The following is a 14,345-nucleotide window of genomic DNA, read 5'->3' on the forward strand; positions in this document are numbered from 1 at the left end:
CGGTGTTTAAAGGAGGCAGACGGTCCCTCTCCTCGCCTTCTGAAGGGTGTAAGGAGTTAGGGTGCCTGCACCGTCTTTCCATATATATATAGAGATATATATTTATATTCATATGTGAGTTTTGTTTGTCTGACCTCATGCGCTGTCAGAAGGCTGCAGGGGGGCTCCTGCTTCATCGCGTGTTCTGCTGGTGCTGCACAGGTGGCGACTATTTCCGGTGCTGTGCTGTGCTGTGCTCCAGCGTTATTCCCCATAAGCAAGCAGCAGGGGCATGGGCGGAAGTCCCGCCCCTTTTTCGGCGACTTCCGGTTCCTTGTGCAGCCTGAGGCATTATGGATCTTGTAGTCTGGGGCATGGGCGGAAGTCCCGCCCCTTTTTCGGCGACTTCCGGTTCCTTGTGCAGCCTGAGGCATTATGGATCTTGTAGTCTGGGGCATGGGCGGAAGTCCCGCCCCTTTTTCGGCGACTTCTGGTTTTCTGTGCGGCCTGTGGCATTATGGGTCTTGTAGTCTGGGGCATGGGCGGAAGTCCCGCCTCCATCGGCGGTTTACTTCCGGTTTCGCAAACCCAGCTTTCCTGGGAGAACTTGGGAAGGAGTAAAATCTAGTCCCCTGCTTCGGCCTAGTCCGGGTCCATGCGCGATAACTCCTCCCACTTTCTCAGGCTTTCGCCCTGTAATCTAGTTCATATGTGTGATTTGCACAGGAGACATGGTTCAGTGTTGGAGAACATACGGGGACACAGGACTGGGGTAAGTGCTACTTCCCTCAGCCTGACAGCAGTATTTGTTCTAGACCTAGTAGCTCATAAGGAGATACGGAGCATAGCAGCAGCAGCGGCAGCAATAGAGTCATCATGTCTAGAAACACTAAGACTCACTCAGTTCTGTATACCTCATGCATTACCCGTCAGTCTGCTTTTCCGCATGCGCAAATTAACCATCTCTGTGAGGCTTGTGATTCCGAACGCGTGCAGGAGCCCCCGTCTGCTACCCCGCTTGCTACCCCGCCTGCTATCCTGCCGGGTGTGTCTGTACCTGGGTCGGCAGTGTCTCCCCCTGAGTGGGTCATATCATTAACGCAGTCTATGGCGTCTCTAACAAAGGCGGTTGAGTCCCTTCAAGCCCCTGTCAGGGACATTCATCCGCCTGTTTTGGAAAAATCCTCCGATTCTCAGGATCCTCCGGCCTGCAGGGGCTGTGCTCCCTCTAGGCAGACGCGGGGGAAAAAAACCCACACAGCGTCTCCCGGTCCGTCAGGTGCATCAGCATCTTTGAATTCCGTCTCTCGATCTCCCTCTCCTGCGAAATTGAGTGAGCACGGTTCGGACTATGACTCAGAGGGGTCTTTTGATTTAGAAGCTCCTGATTATCAGGAATCTGTTGACAGTCTCATTGAGGCCATTAATCAGTCTTTGGGAGTAGAGGATGTGGCCACCTTACCTTCTGGTCATAAGGTGTCCTTTAAAAAATTCAAGCAACCTCATAAGGTGTTTTCTACTCATCCTGAGTTTGAGGATTTAGTCCAACGTCACATGGAGCGACCAGATAAACGTTTCTTAGGCCAGAAGGCCCTAGGTACAAGGTATCCTTTCACACCAGAGCTTTGTAAAAAGTGGGCAGAATCCCCTTCAGTGGATCCCCCCGTGTCACGTTTAGCCTCTACCACGCTGCTGTCTCTTCCTAATGGGTCGGCTATTAAGGATCCGACTGATCGGCTCATAGAGAGTCTAGCTCGGTCTGTGTTTGAGGCTTCAGGATCAGCCCTCGCGCCGTCTTTTGCGGCTACATGGGTTGCCAAAGCTATGATAGCTTGGTCAGAGTCCGTAACTAAGGCTCTTCAGGATAGGGGGTTTCCTGTAGAGGTGATAGAGATGTCAAATCAGATATCTTTAGCGGGAAATTATCTGATTAATGCATCCTTGGATGCGGCAAATTGTTCAGCATTGGCTGCTGCAAATGCTATTGCTATCAGAAGGACCCTATGGCTAAGAAATTGGCGGGTGGACTCTACTTCAAAAAAGTCCCTTACATCCCTCCCTTATCAAGGTGGCCGACTTTTTGGCGCAAAATTGGATCAGCTTATATCTGATACCACTGGAGGTAAAAGTAATTTCCTTCCTCAACAAAAGGTTAAGCAACCTTTTCGTCGCCAGTTTCAAGCAAGGTTTAAATCCTTTCGTAACTCCAGGTGGTCTGCAGCACCAAGTGCAGGTCCTCCAAGTCGGTCTATCCAAGACAGGGAGCACCAGGTCTCATATAGGGCCAATCCATTGGCAAGAATGCGGTATCAACCGTCAAGATCTAGGGGATCTAGATATCCTCGGTCTTCGGCTAAATGACTGGAGGCAGCCTCTCGTCGCTTCCAACAGAGTAGGCGGTCGCCTACTACTGTTCCATCAGTCCTGGCTGTCAGTTGTTCACGACAGATGGGTAAGAGACCTGGTGGTTTCAGGGTACAAATAGAGTTTTCCTATCTCCCTCCAGGCCGGTTTTTTCCGTCCAGTCTTCCCAGTTCAAAAACCCGTCTAAGAGCTTTATTCAGAGCAGTCAAGTCTCTTCAGTCCAACGGGGTCATTGTCCCTGTTCCAAAGGAAGAAAGGTTCCAAGGATTCTATTCAAATCTGTTTACGGTTCCCAAAAAAGATGGGACCGTGAGACCCATTCTGGACCTAAAGTGTTTGAACAGATTCGTCAGCACTCGTCACTTCCGTATGGAATCTCTCCGCTCGGTCATTTCGGCTATGGAAAGGGGAGAATTCCTAGCTTCCATAGATATTCAAGATGCCTATCTGCACATCCCTATATTTCTTCCACATCAGAGATTTCTACGGTTTTCCATAGGCGAGCGACACTTCCAATTCACAGCATTACCTTTCGGGCTCGCGACTGCTCCCAGGGTGTTCACGAAGGTGATGGCAACAGTGGTGTCCATCCTGCACTCTCGAGGCATAGTCATTCTGCCATACTTAGACGATCTCTTAGTCAAAGGGTCAACTTTTCAGGCATGCAGGGACAACGTCAACATCTCCTTGGACACCCTAGCTCGTCTAGGGTGACTGATCAATTTAAAGAAGTCATCTCTAGTACCATCTCGAAAGATTTATTTTTTAGGGATAATCTTCGACACCTATCGGGGTCTAACTATTTTACCCCAGGACAAGGTACTTTGTCTCCGGCAGGAGGTAAAAATCCTTTGGCAGCCGAGTTTCCACTCAATCCGGTTCTGCATGAAGGTCTTGGGCAGGATGGTAGCGGCCATGGAAGCGGTTCCATTCGCCCAATTCCATCTTCGTCCACTCCAACAGGCACTTCTGTCAGCCTGGGACGGGAGTCCTTTGTCTCTCAACCTCAGGTGTCGTCTGTCTCCAGGGGTCAGGCAATCCCTGATATGGTGGATGAGGAGTTCCTCCTTGCTACAGGGGAAAGCCTTTCCTCTAGTTCATTGGCTGGTAGTCACTACAGACGCCAGTCTTCTCGGTTGGGGAGCAGTGTTTCACCAGCACACGGCTCAGGGTCGTTGGTCCCCAAGGGAATCAACCCTTCCAATCAATCTGTTGGAGATAAGGGCAATTTGGCTGGCTTTGCAGCACTTTCACCATCTTCTGGTGGGTCGCCCGGTTCGGATCCAATCGGACAATGCCACGGCTGTGGCATACGTAAATCATCAGTGGGGCACTCGCTGCAGATCAGCCATGCGCGAGGTAGGGCAAGTCCTCCGCTGGGCCGAGAGCAATCACTCCGTGATCTCGGCAGTTTACATCCCGGGCAAGGAGAACTGGGCAGCGGACTTTCTGAGCCGACAGGGTCTTGCGTCCGGGGAATGGTCTCTTCACCCCGATGTTTTTCGGCAGATATGCCAACGCTGGGGAATCCCAGACGTGGATCTAATGGCCTCCGGGTCGAATGCCAAGGTACCCAGGTTCGTCGCATGGTATCGAGATCCAGGAGCAATTGCCGTAGACGCACTAGTCCTATCTTGGAACCAATTTCGTCTTCCATATCTATTTCCCCCTCTGGCGCTGCTTCCAAAGGTAGTCAGGAAGATCAAGTCAGAGGGAGTTCCAGCAATTCTAGTCGCCCCGGATTGGCCTCGGAGGTCATGGTACGCAGACCTAGTTCAGCTGATCGCCGGGGTTCCTTGGCAGCTTCCAATGCAGCCAGATCTTCTGTCGCAGGGGCCGATATTTCACCAGAACTTAGAGGCCCTGCGTTTGACGGCTTGGCCGTTGAATCTTGGATTCTGACCCAGGCCGGTTTTTCTCAAAAAGTAGCTTCCACTATGATTAATGCTCGAAAGAAAGTTTCAGCACGCATTTACCACCACACCTGGAAAGTCTTTCTCTCATGGTGCAGGAAGAAGGGTCTTCCTCCTCTTCGGTTTTCCATTCCTAATGTCCTAGCTTTTCTCCAAGCTGGTCTAGACTCAGGTCTCGCTCCAAGTACCCTTAGGAGGTAAATATCAGCCTTATCGGTTCTTTTCCAGCGCAGGATCGCTACCAATCTTCAAGTAAAAACTTTTTTGCAGGGAGTCTCTCATATAGTCCCTCCTTACAAAGCTCCGATAGAAGCTTGGGACCTTAATTTGGTCTTGAGTGCTCTTCAGGAACCTCCATTTGAGCCCCTCCGAGACGTCCCTTTAATGTACCTTTCTTGGAAGGTTTTGTTTCTGGTAGCTATAACTTCCATTAGGCGGGTATTGGAATTAGCGGCCTTGTCCTGTCAGGCGCCGTTTCTACAATTTCATCAGGATAAGGTGGTGCTTAGATCAGCACCTTCCTTTCTGCCAAAAGTAGTTTCCTCATTCCACATCAATGAGGATATTGTCCTGCCTTCTTTTTGTCCTGCGCCTACACACCGGGTGGAAAAAGCTCTCCATACTCTGGATTTGGTGAGAGCTCTGAGAAGATACGTTTCTCGGACCGCTTCTTTTCGAAAGACGGATGCCCTGTTCGTCCTTCCTGTGGGTCATAGAAAGGGACTCGCAGCTTCTAGGTCGTCCTTAGCCAGATGGATACGAGCCACTATTCAGGAGGCCTACCGTATCAAGGGTGCAGCCATCCCGGCTGGGATCAGGGCACACTCTACTCGGGCGGTAGGAGCTTCCTGGGCGCTTCGGCACCAAGCTTCAGCAGAGCAGGTTTGCAAAGCGGCAACTTGGTCCAGCCTGCACACCTTCTCTAAACATTATAATATCCACACTCAGGCCTCTGCTGATGCAAGTTTGGGAAGGAAAATTCTGCAGGCTGCAGTATCGCACCTATAGGCGGTAAGTGCCTAGGGGTTTATTCCAGTGAGTTTTTTCTTCCCACCCTGGGACTGCTTTGGGACATCCCACAGTCCTGTGTCCCCCAATGAGACGATGCAGAAACAGGGATTTTTGTGTTACTCACCGTAAAATCCTTTTCTCCGAGTCGTTCATTGGGGGACAAAGCTCCCTCCCTATTCATCTTGTTATTTGCCTATGGGCTGTTCAGACAGTAGTATTATTCTAGACATGTTGTCTTTGCTCTAATGCTGTTTTGTTTTCTCTATCTCCTACTGCTTGTGCACCAAACTGGAGCTGTCAGGGCCGGTGTCAAGGTGTATACTATGGAGGAGGAGCTAACTTTTTTTGTATCTACTTAGTGTCAGCCTCCTGGCGGCAGTAGCATACACCCACAGTCCTGTGTCCCCCAATGAACGACTCGGAGAAAAGGATTTTACGGTGAGTAACACAAAAATCCCTGTTTTTTTTAACTAGGCTATGTGCACACTTTGTGTATGCGTCTTCGATGCGGTTTTTCGATGCGAAAGCACATACACAACATAACCCATGATAAAAATAATAAAAAAAAGTAAAAAATCTTGATATTCTTACCTTCCGGAGTCCCCCGCAGCCTTCCCGCGGCCCCCCCGATGCTCGCAATGCTCCCAGCAGCTCCTGTTCCCAGTGATGCATAGCGAGACAATGACCTGTGATGACGTAGCGGACAGCGATTTTACGACGGATCCAGTGCACCAAAGATGAAACGTGAGGCCATCCATCACAATCCGGTGCTAATACAAGTCTATGAGGAAAAAACTGATCCAGCAGCACCATTTGCTCGATCCGTTTTTTTTTTCACAAAACGACGGATTGTGACAGAAAAAGAAAGACGGAAGTGTGAAAGAGGCCTAACTTATTAGCCCCATGTGCAGCTGCATCGGAGGCCCCAATAGTATGTGTGACCCTTCCTGAGTCCTATCTGTACATTCCAAGCAGCTAATACATTTCTGGCTCTCCATGAAACAAAGAGAACATAAAGGTCAGGGTCAAACAGCAGAAAATTGTTACATTTATTTTTTATGTCCTATTCCATGGTCAAGGATTTATTGAACTAAATATAAAGTCAAACATAAAAATAAAATATTTGATTTTCCTCTCCAAGCTCATATAGAAAGCAAAACGTTGCCAGAAGGGCAGGTGCAGACAGCAGATATCCCATGGGGCCATGCACATGTCCTATTTTTTTTTTTTTTCCTCAGTTTCTGTCTGAGGTAAAAAGTTATATATCTGAGTTTGATCCAATGTTCGGATTTCACTTGGCCATGCGTGTCAATGAATGCTTGCAAAACATCGGACCACAGTCTGATGACATCTGAGCGCGGTCCATATTTCCTCACACTGATTCAGTGGAGAAGGTGGAGTATTTTTTTCTCCATCTTTTCCTCATCCAAGAAAATCAGATCACACTGTTCTGTCACTCTGTTACTGTTAACCCTGTGTCAGACACATTAGGCCTGACAGGCCCAGCTCATGCATTTTTGTTTCCCCCTCCTCCCCAAGATGGCAGGGATCCCACCCCTCCTAGTACCTTCCTACCTTTAGGTGCTGCTTGAACCCCCTCGACACACTCAGTTTTACCACCGTCCTTCTATAGAGCAGGTATTACCTCCGTGGCCTCTCGGGCTCATTGCGCCTGAAGGTTTGTACTTTCTGGGGGTTTTTCATCACAATTGTTTATTATGCTTGTTATATGAATGATAATGCAAAGTTTGTGAATATTTCGTAGAAATTAGTTGGGTTTTCTTAGAAATGGCCTCTCTGGCACATTGCACCCGAACATGTGGCAATATTCCCTGATATGATAATATGATATGCCAACTTTACTTTTCTTTCGCCCAAGGCGTTTCTTCTGCTGAGCGTTTAACTTCTGAATGTGAGTGACTCCAGTAGCATCTAAGTGCCTTACAATTACATTTTTTACCTAATTTTAATATTTAGTAATAGTTATGTCCAGAAAACTAGAGGCTAGTCTAAAAATCACTAAAATTGACAAATCTCCGGGCCCGGATGGGATACACCCCCGAGTACTGCAGGAGCTAAGTACAGTCATTGATAGACCATTATTTGTAATCTTTAAAGACTCCATAATAACAGGGTCTGTACCACAGGACTGGCGTATAGCAAATGTGGTGCCAATATTCAAAAAGGGGACAAAAACTGAACTCGGAAATTATAGGCCAGTAAGCTTAACCTCTACTGTGGGTAAAATCCTGTAGGGCATTCTAAGGGATGCTATACTGGAGTATCTGAAGAGGAATAACCTCATGACCCAGTATCAGCACGGGTTTACTAGGGACCGGTCCTGTCAGACTAATCTGATCAGCTTTTATGAAGAGGTAAGTTCCGGACTGGACCAAGGGAACCCAGTTGACGTAGTGTATATCAGGGGTCCCCAACTCCAGGCCTCGAGGGCCGCCAACAGTGCAGGTTTTTAGGATTTCTTTAGTATTGCATCGTGGGAATGTGATCATCTGCACAGGTGATGATTCCAACCCCTGTGCAATACTAAGGAAATCCTGAAAATCTGCACTGTTGGCGGCCCTCGAGGCCTGGAGTTGGGGACCACTGGTGTATATGGACTTTTCAAAAGCTTTTGATACGGTGCCACACAAAAGGTTGATAGATAAAATGAGAATAATGGGGATAGGGGAAAATATGTGTAAGTGGGTTAAGAGCTGGCTCAGGGATAGGAAACAAAGGGTGGTTATTAATGGAGCACACTCGGACTGGGTCGCGGTTAGCAGTGGGGTACCACAGGGGTCAGTATTGGGCCCTCTTCTTGTTAACATATTTATTAATGACCTTGTAGGGGGCATTCAGAGCAGAATTTCAATATTTGCAGATGACACTAAACTCTGCAGGGTATTCAATACAGAGGAGGACAATTTTATATTACAGGATGATTTATGTAAACTAGAAGCTTAGGCTGATAAATGGCAAATGAGCTTTAATGGGGATAAATGTAAGGTCATGCACTTGGGTAGAAGTAATAAGATGTATAACTATGTGCTTAATTCTAAAACTCTGGGCAAAACCGTCAATGAAAAAGACCTGGGTGTATGGGTGGATGACAAACTCATGTTCAGTCGCCAGTGTCAGGCAGCTGCTACTAAGGCAAATAAAATAATGGGATGCATTAAAAGAGGCATAGATGCTCATGAGGAGAACATAATTTTACCTCTATACAAGTCACTAGTTCAACCACACTTAGAATACTGTGCACAGTTCTGGTCTCCGGTGTATAAGAAAGACATAGCTGAACTAGAGCGGGTGCAGAGAAGAGCGACCAAGGTTATTAGAGGACTGGGGGGTCTGCAATACCAAGATAGGTTATTACACTTGGGGCTATTTAGTTTGGAAAAAAGAAGACTAAGGGGTGATCTTATTTTAATGTATAAATATATGAGGGGACAGTACAAAGACCTTTCTGATGATCTTTTTAATCACAGACCTGAGACAGGGACAAGGGGGCATCCTCTACATCTGGAGGAAAGAAGGTTTAGGCATAATAACAGACACGGGTTCTTTACTGTAAGAGCAGTGAGACTATGGAACTCTCTCTCCGTATGATGTTGTAATGAGTGATTCATTACTTAAATTTAAGAGGGGATTGGATACATTTCTGGAAAAGTATAATGTTACAGGGTATATACACTAGATTCCTTGATAGGGCGTTGATCCAGGGAACTAGTCTGATTGCTGTACGTGGAGTCAGGAAGGAATTTTTTTCCCCAGTGTGGAGCTTACTATTTGCCACATGGGTTTTTTTTTGCCTTCCTCTGGATCAACATGTTAGGGCATGTTAGGTTAGGCTATGGGTTGAACTAGATGGACTTAAAGTCTTCCTTCAACCTTAATAACTATGTTACTATGTTATCCTAAGGATAGATCATCAGTTGTAAATTCCAAAAAAATGTAGCGATATTTCTGATAATGGCTTTTATGAAAGTTCTCTATACCGCTCTGTAGAAATGCATCAGTAGTGTGTAATGTCCAGATAGTCTGTAGCACTGTATAATTCATCATGGAGGGGCTCGTTCCGTGTAGGACACGATGTGTTTGGTGCTGGGCATATAACATGAATTTAGTGTGTCCGTTCCTTACATTCAGGTCTGAACAGACTGAAATCTAGGCCAATCCAGCATCAGTGCAGATCTGATACCGGATTAGACATGTTCTTGTTTTTTTTTTATAGCTACAAATCTTTCATATTTCTTTGCCTAAGTCTTTGATAATTCTACAGATGTATTTGCATGTATGATACTGTTAGGTGATAATATTGCATCTCTCTATAAGATTACTCCCCTCAGATGTGAGATTCTCCACTGATGTGGAAATTTATTGAGAAATGTCCACGGGAATCATAGAGGGACATCTTGCTGTAGAAAAATTGTCCAGAGTTGTAATTTTCTAGGAGTACAAGTTACTAAAGTAGATATGTCGGGGGAGGTGACAGACCCTCATTCTAGTTCTGAACACATTGGCACCGTGCCTTTAGTTTGTACAGTGTCCCGGATGGGTCGGATCGGTTATGATTCATTGTGGTCAGTAATTTTCACTGGAAAGTATAATAGAATGAAAAGAGCCTTATGCCGGATTCATACAGACACGAACCAGCCACCGAACTCCTGACCCAAAATATGACTGTTTCATGTATGCCTGAGGCTGTCAGGAACGGGTCAGGAGACCTACGACCGATCTGTGAATTACAGACATATTGCAGCTTAGGCCACCATCCAGAAACCAGTGTTTTTCATGCAAGTACAAAATGTTAGTGGTGTCCTCAGTGTTGGATACAAAATTACAAAGCTTCTCCTATCCTGTGTCATACTAGGCCCCTTTCACACATCAGTTTTTTGCCATCGGTCACAACCTGTTGACTCAACAGATCAGTCGCAGATTGTGAAAAACTGATGCGACAGATCCGTCTTTTGGACGGATCCGACTAGCGGATGTGGCTAATTGGATCGGAGCATGCTCAGTTAAAAAAAAGCGTACTCAATCGCCGGATTCCGTCATTTGACGGATCTGGCGCCCATAGGCTTCCATTCTAGCAAACGACGGACGGCGACGGATCCGTCGCTGTCCATTATTTCGACGTACTTTGTCCTCTGTCTTCGGCCGCCGGACAAACAATTTTCGACGGATCTGGCGAACGACGGATGAAACGTGAGGCCATCCGTTGCTAATACAAGTCTATGAGAAAAAAACGGATTCGGCGGCATCAGTCACCGAATCCGTTTTTTTTTCAAAATTCGACGGATTGCGACTGATGGCAAAAATCTGATGTGTGAAAGGGGCCTTAAACACAGATGGCACACGGATAGCGTCTATGTGTAGTGTTTTACAGTTGTGTGAAAAAGTGTTTGCCCCTGATTTCTTATTCTTTTGCATGTTTGTCAAACTTAAATGTTTCAGATCACCAAACAAATTTAAATATTGGACAAAGATAACACAAGTAAACACAAAATGCAGTTTTTAATTGAAGGTCTTTATTATTAAGGAAAAAGATATCTAAACCTACAGGGCCCTGTGATTTAGCAGCCGCACAGTCCTCTGTGATCAGAGGGGCTGCTTTATGAACGCTTTTCTGGATCACTGGGTATATTCAGGTACAGTTGTCTGGCTATGTTTCCCACCCCACAACTGAGGACCACGCTGAAGGGTTACATGTGGTTTTACCCAAACTTACCACATTTTTAATTATCTTCTCCAGTGCTGGCTGCAATTTGCAGTAAAAGACACTATAATATTACGTTATCTGTTAAGCCTATCTGATACATTTTGAGTCGTTGATATCATCCGTTGCCACCAAGAGGGATGTGTAATATCTCATGACCATGGAGGTACCAGGAGACGTTTGGCTGCTTGATCTAATAATCAGATCTATTTCTGCTCCCTAATTAGCTAGAATCATTAGCTATCCCTCCAAGGATTCACTTTCCTACCGTAGATGATTCTATTCTACCGTTATGTTGTCTGCTTATGAATAATGCTCTTCTGTCATAGGGAGAACAAGCAGGAGGCCATTGTTCCACGTTAATTGCTCAGCAGGGATGAGGTTTCTGCTCCTTTGTTGTTACTTTACTTTAATCTCTTTACATACCCGAAGTATTTAAGGAGTAGAGATTTTAGGAAACATGAAGCCAGTAGGGAAAGTCACAGGTGCCTGTCTGTGCTGAGGTAGTGAGTGAGAGACTGGACCTATATGTCTTCAGTGGCCTTATCCTGGTCACCACAGGTCCACAGACTCTAAATGCTGTACATGTCTGGCTGCTCGTCACCCCTGCCCAATACAGCCAATGTTCCTTTAGTTTTTTTTCCTCCCCTTCGTACTAGAGCCAGAACTTTTTTTATTTTTCGGTCTACACAGACGTATGAGGTCATATTTTTTTCCACGACGAGCCCCTCAATTATGCCAACATTTTACGCAACGTGTGTGTATATGTATACATGTGTTCATTTGTGTGGACTTGTGTGTGTATACAGTGGGGAAAAAAATATTTAGTCAGCCACCAATTGTGCAAGTTCTACCAGTTAAAAAGATTAGAGAGGTCTGTAATTGACATCATAGGTAGACCACAACTATGAGAGTCAAAATGAGAAAACAAATCCAGAAATTCACCTTGTCTGATTTGGCAAGATATAATTTTGCAGATTATGGTGTAAAATAAGTATTTGGTCATTAACAAAAGTTCATCTCAATATTTTGTTATATATCCTTTGTTGGCAATGACAGAGTTCAAACATTTTCTTTAAGGCTACTTTCACACTTGCATTTTTCAGTTTCCGTCACAATCTCATTTTTTGAGAATGCAGGATAGGCAAAAAAATTTGCAGGATCCTGCATTTTCCCATAGACTTGTATTAGCGACGGATTGTGACGGATGGCCATCCGTCGCGTCCGTCGTGCACTGGATGCGTCGCGTTTTGGCAGACCGTCATCACGAAAAAACGTTCAATGTAATGTTTTTTCATACGTCGGATCCGCCATTTCCTATAGTGCATGCGCGACCGGAACTCCGTTCCCTCCTCCCCGGGACATAGAATGGTCAGCGGATGCATTGAAAAACTGCATCCACTGCCCACATTGTGCCAAATTTTCACAACGTGCGTTTTTATGTCGCGCCGATGCTTAGCGACGGACCCGTAACGACGCAAGTGTGAAAGTAGCCTTAGTCTTCACTAGGTGGGCACACACAGTTGTTGGTATATTGGCTCATTCCTCCATGCAGATCTCCTCTAGAGCATTTATGTTTTCAGACTGTTGCTGGGCAACACGGACTTTCAACTCTCTCCAAAGGTTTTCTATCGGGTTGAGATCTGGAGACTGGCTAGGCCACTCCAGGACCTTTTTTATGCTTCTTACGAAGCCACTCCTTTGTTGCCCTGGCAGTGTGCTTGGAATCATTATCATGCTGAAAGACCCATCCGCATTTCATCTTCAGTGCCCTTGCTGATGGAAAGAGGTTTGCACTCTAAATCTCACAATACATGGCCCCATTCATTCTTTCATGTACACGGATCGGTTGTCCTGGTCCCTTTGCTGAGAAACAGCTCCAAAGCATGATGTCGCCACCCCCATGCTTCACAGTAGGCATGGTATTCTTTGGATGCAACTCGGCATTCTGTCTCCTCCAAACATGACGAGTTTTGTTTCTACCAAACATTTCTACTTTGGTTTCATCAGACCATATGACATTCTCCCAATACTCTTCTGGATAATCCAAATGCTCTCTGTCAAATTTCTGATGGGCCCAGACATGTACTGGCTTAAGCAGGAGGACATGTCTGGCACTGCAGGAGCTGAGTCCCTGGCGGCGTAGTGTGTTAATGATGGTAGCCTTTGTTACAGTGGTCCCCAGCTCTATGCAGGTCATTCTCTAGGTCCTCCCGTGTGGTTCTGTGATTTTTGCTCACCATTCTTGTGATGATTTTGACCCCACAGGGTGAGATCTTGTGTGGAGCCCCAGATCGAGGGAGATTATCAGTGGTCTTGTATGTCTTCCATTTTCTTATTATTGCTCCCACAGTTGATTTCATCACACCAAGCTGCTTGCCTATTGCAGATTCAGTCTTCCAAGCCTGGTGCAGGGCTACAATTTTATTTCTGGTGTCCTTCGACAGCTCTGTGGTCTTCACCATAGTGGAGTTTGGAATGTGACTGAGGTTGTGGACAGGTGTCTTTTATACTAATAACAAGTTCAAACAGGTGCCATTACTACAGGTAATGAGTGGAGGAAAGAGGAGCCACTTAAAGAAGAATTTACGGGTCTGTGAGAGCCAGAAATCTTGCATGTTTTTAGGTGACCAAATGCTTAGTTTTCACCAAAATTTGCTAAATAAATCTTGCCAAATCAGACAAGGTGATTTTCTAGATTTGTTTTCTCATTTTAACTCTCATAGTTGTGGTCTACCTATGATGTCAATTACAGGCCTCTCTCATCTCATTAAGTAGAAGAGCTTGCACAATTGGTGGCTGACTAAATACATATACACACACACAGTACAGACCTAAAGTTTGGACACACCTTCTCATTTAAAGATTTTTCTGTATTTTCATGACTATGAAAATTGTAAATTCACGCTGAAGGCATCAAAACTATGAATTAACACATTTGGAATTATATACTTAACAAAAAAGGGTGAAACAACTGAAAATATGTCTAATATTCTAGGTTCTTCAAAGTAGCCACCTTCGGCTGTGTATCCACCAGACTTCTGCACAACACAACTGATGGTCCCAACCCCATTTATAAGGCAAGAAATCCCACTTATTAAACCTGACAGGGCGCACCTGTGAAGTGAAAACCATTTCTGATGACTACCTCTTGAAGCTTATCAAGAGAATGCCAAGAGTGTGCAAAGCAGTCATCAAAGCAAAAGGTGGCTACTTTGAAGAACCTAGAATATAAGACATAATTTCAGTTGTTTCACACTTTTTTGTTAAGTATATAATTCCACATTTCACTCAATGTTCTTCAAATACCATAATACTTTTAGCTTTATCTCTGTTTTTGTAAATGTACATTTTTCTGT

At 45.5% G+C, this 14,345-nt stretch overlaps 1 protein-coding gene across 1 annotated transcript in view; it reads left to right on the forward strand.

Annotated features, from left to right (window-relative positions):
* The window catches only part of AKAP11 (A-kinase anchoring protein 11), a 71,902-nt gene that overhangs the window by 10,856 nt on the left and 46,701 nt on the right, over window positions 1-14,345 (forward strand). The window lies entirely within an intron of this gene.

The sequence above is a fragment of the Ranitomeya imitator genome, chromosome 3, assembly GCF_032444005.1.
Source record: "Ranitomeya imitator isolate aRanImi1 chromosome 3, aRanImi1.pri, whole genome shotgun sequence".
Taxonomy (NCBI): domain Eukaryota; kingdom Metazoa; phylum Chordata; class Amphibia; order Anura; family Dendrobatidae; genus Ranitomeya; species Ranitomeya imitator.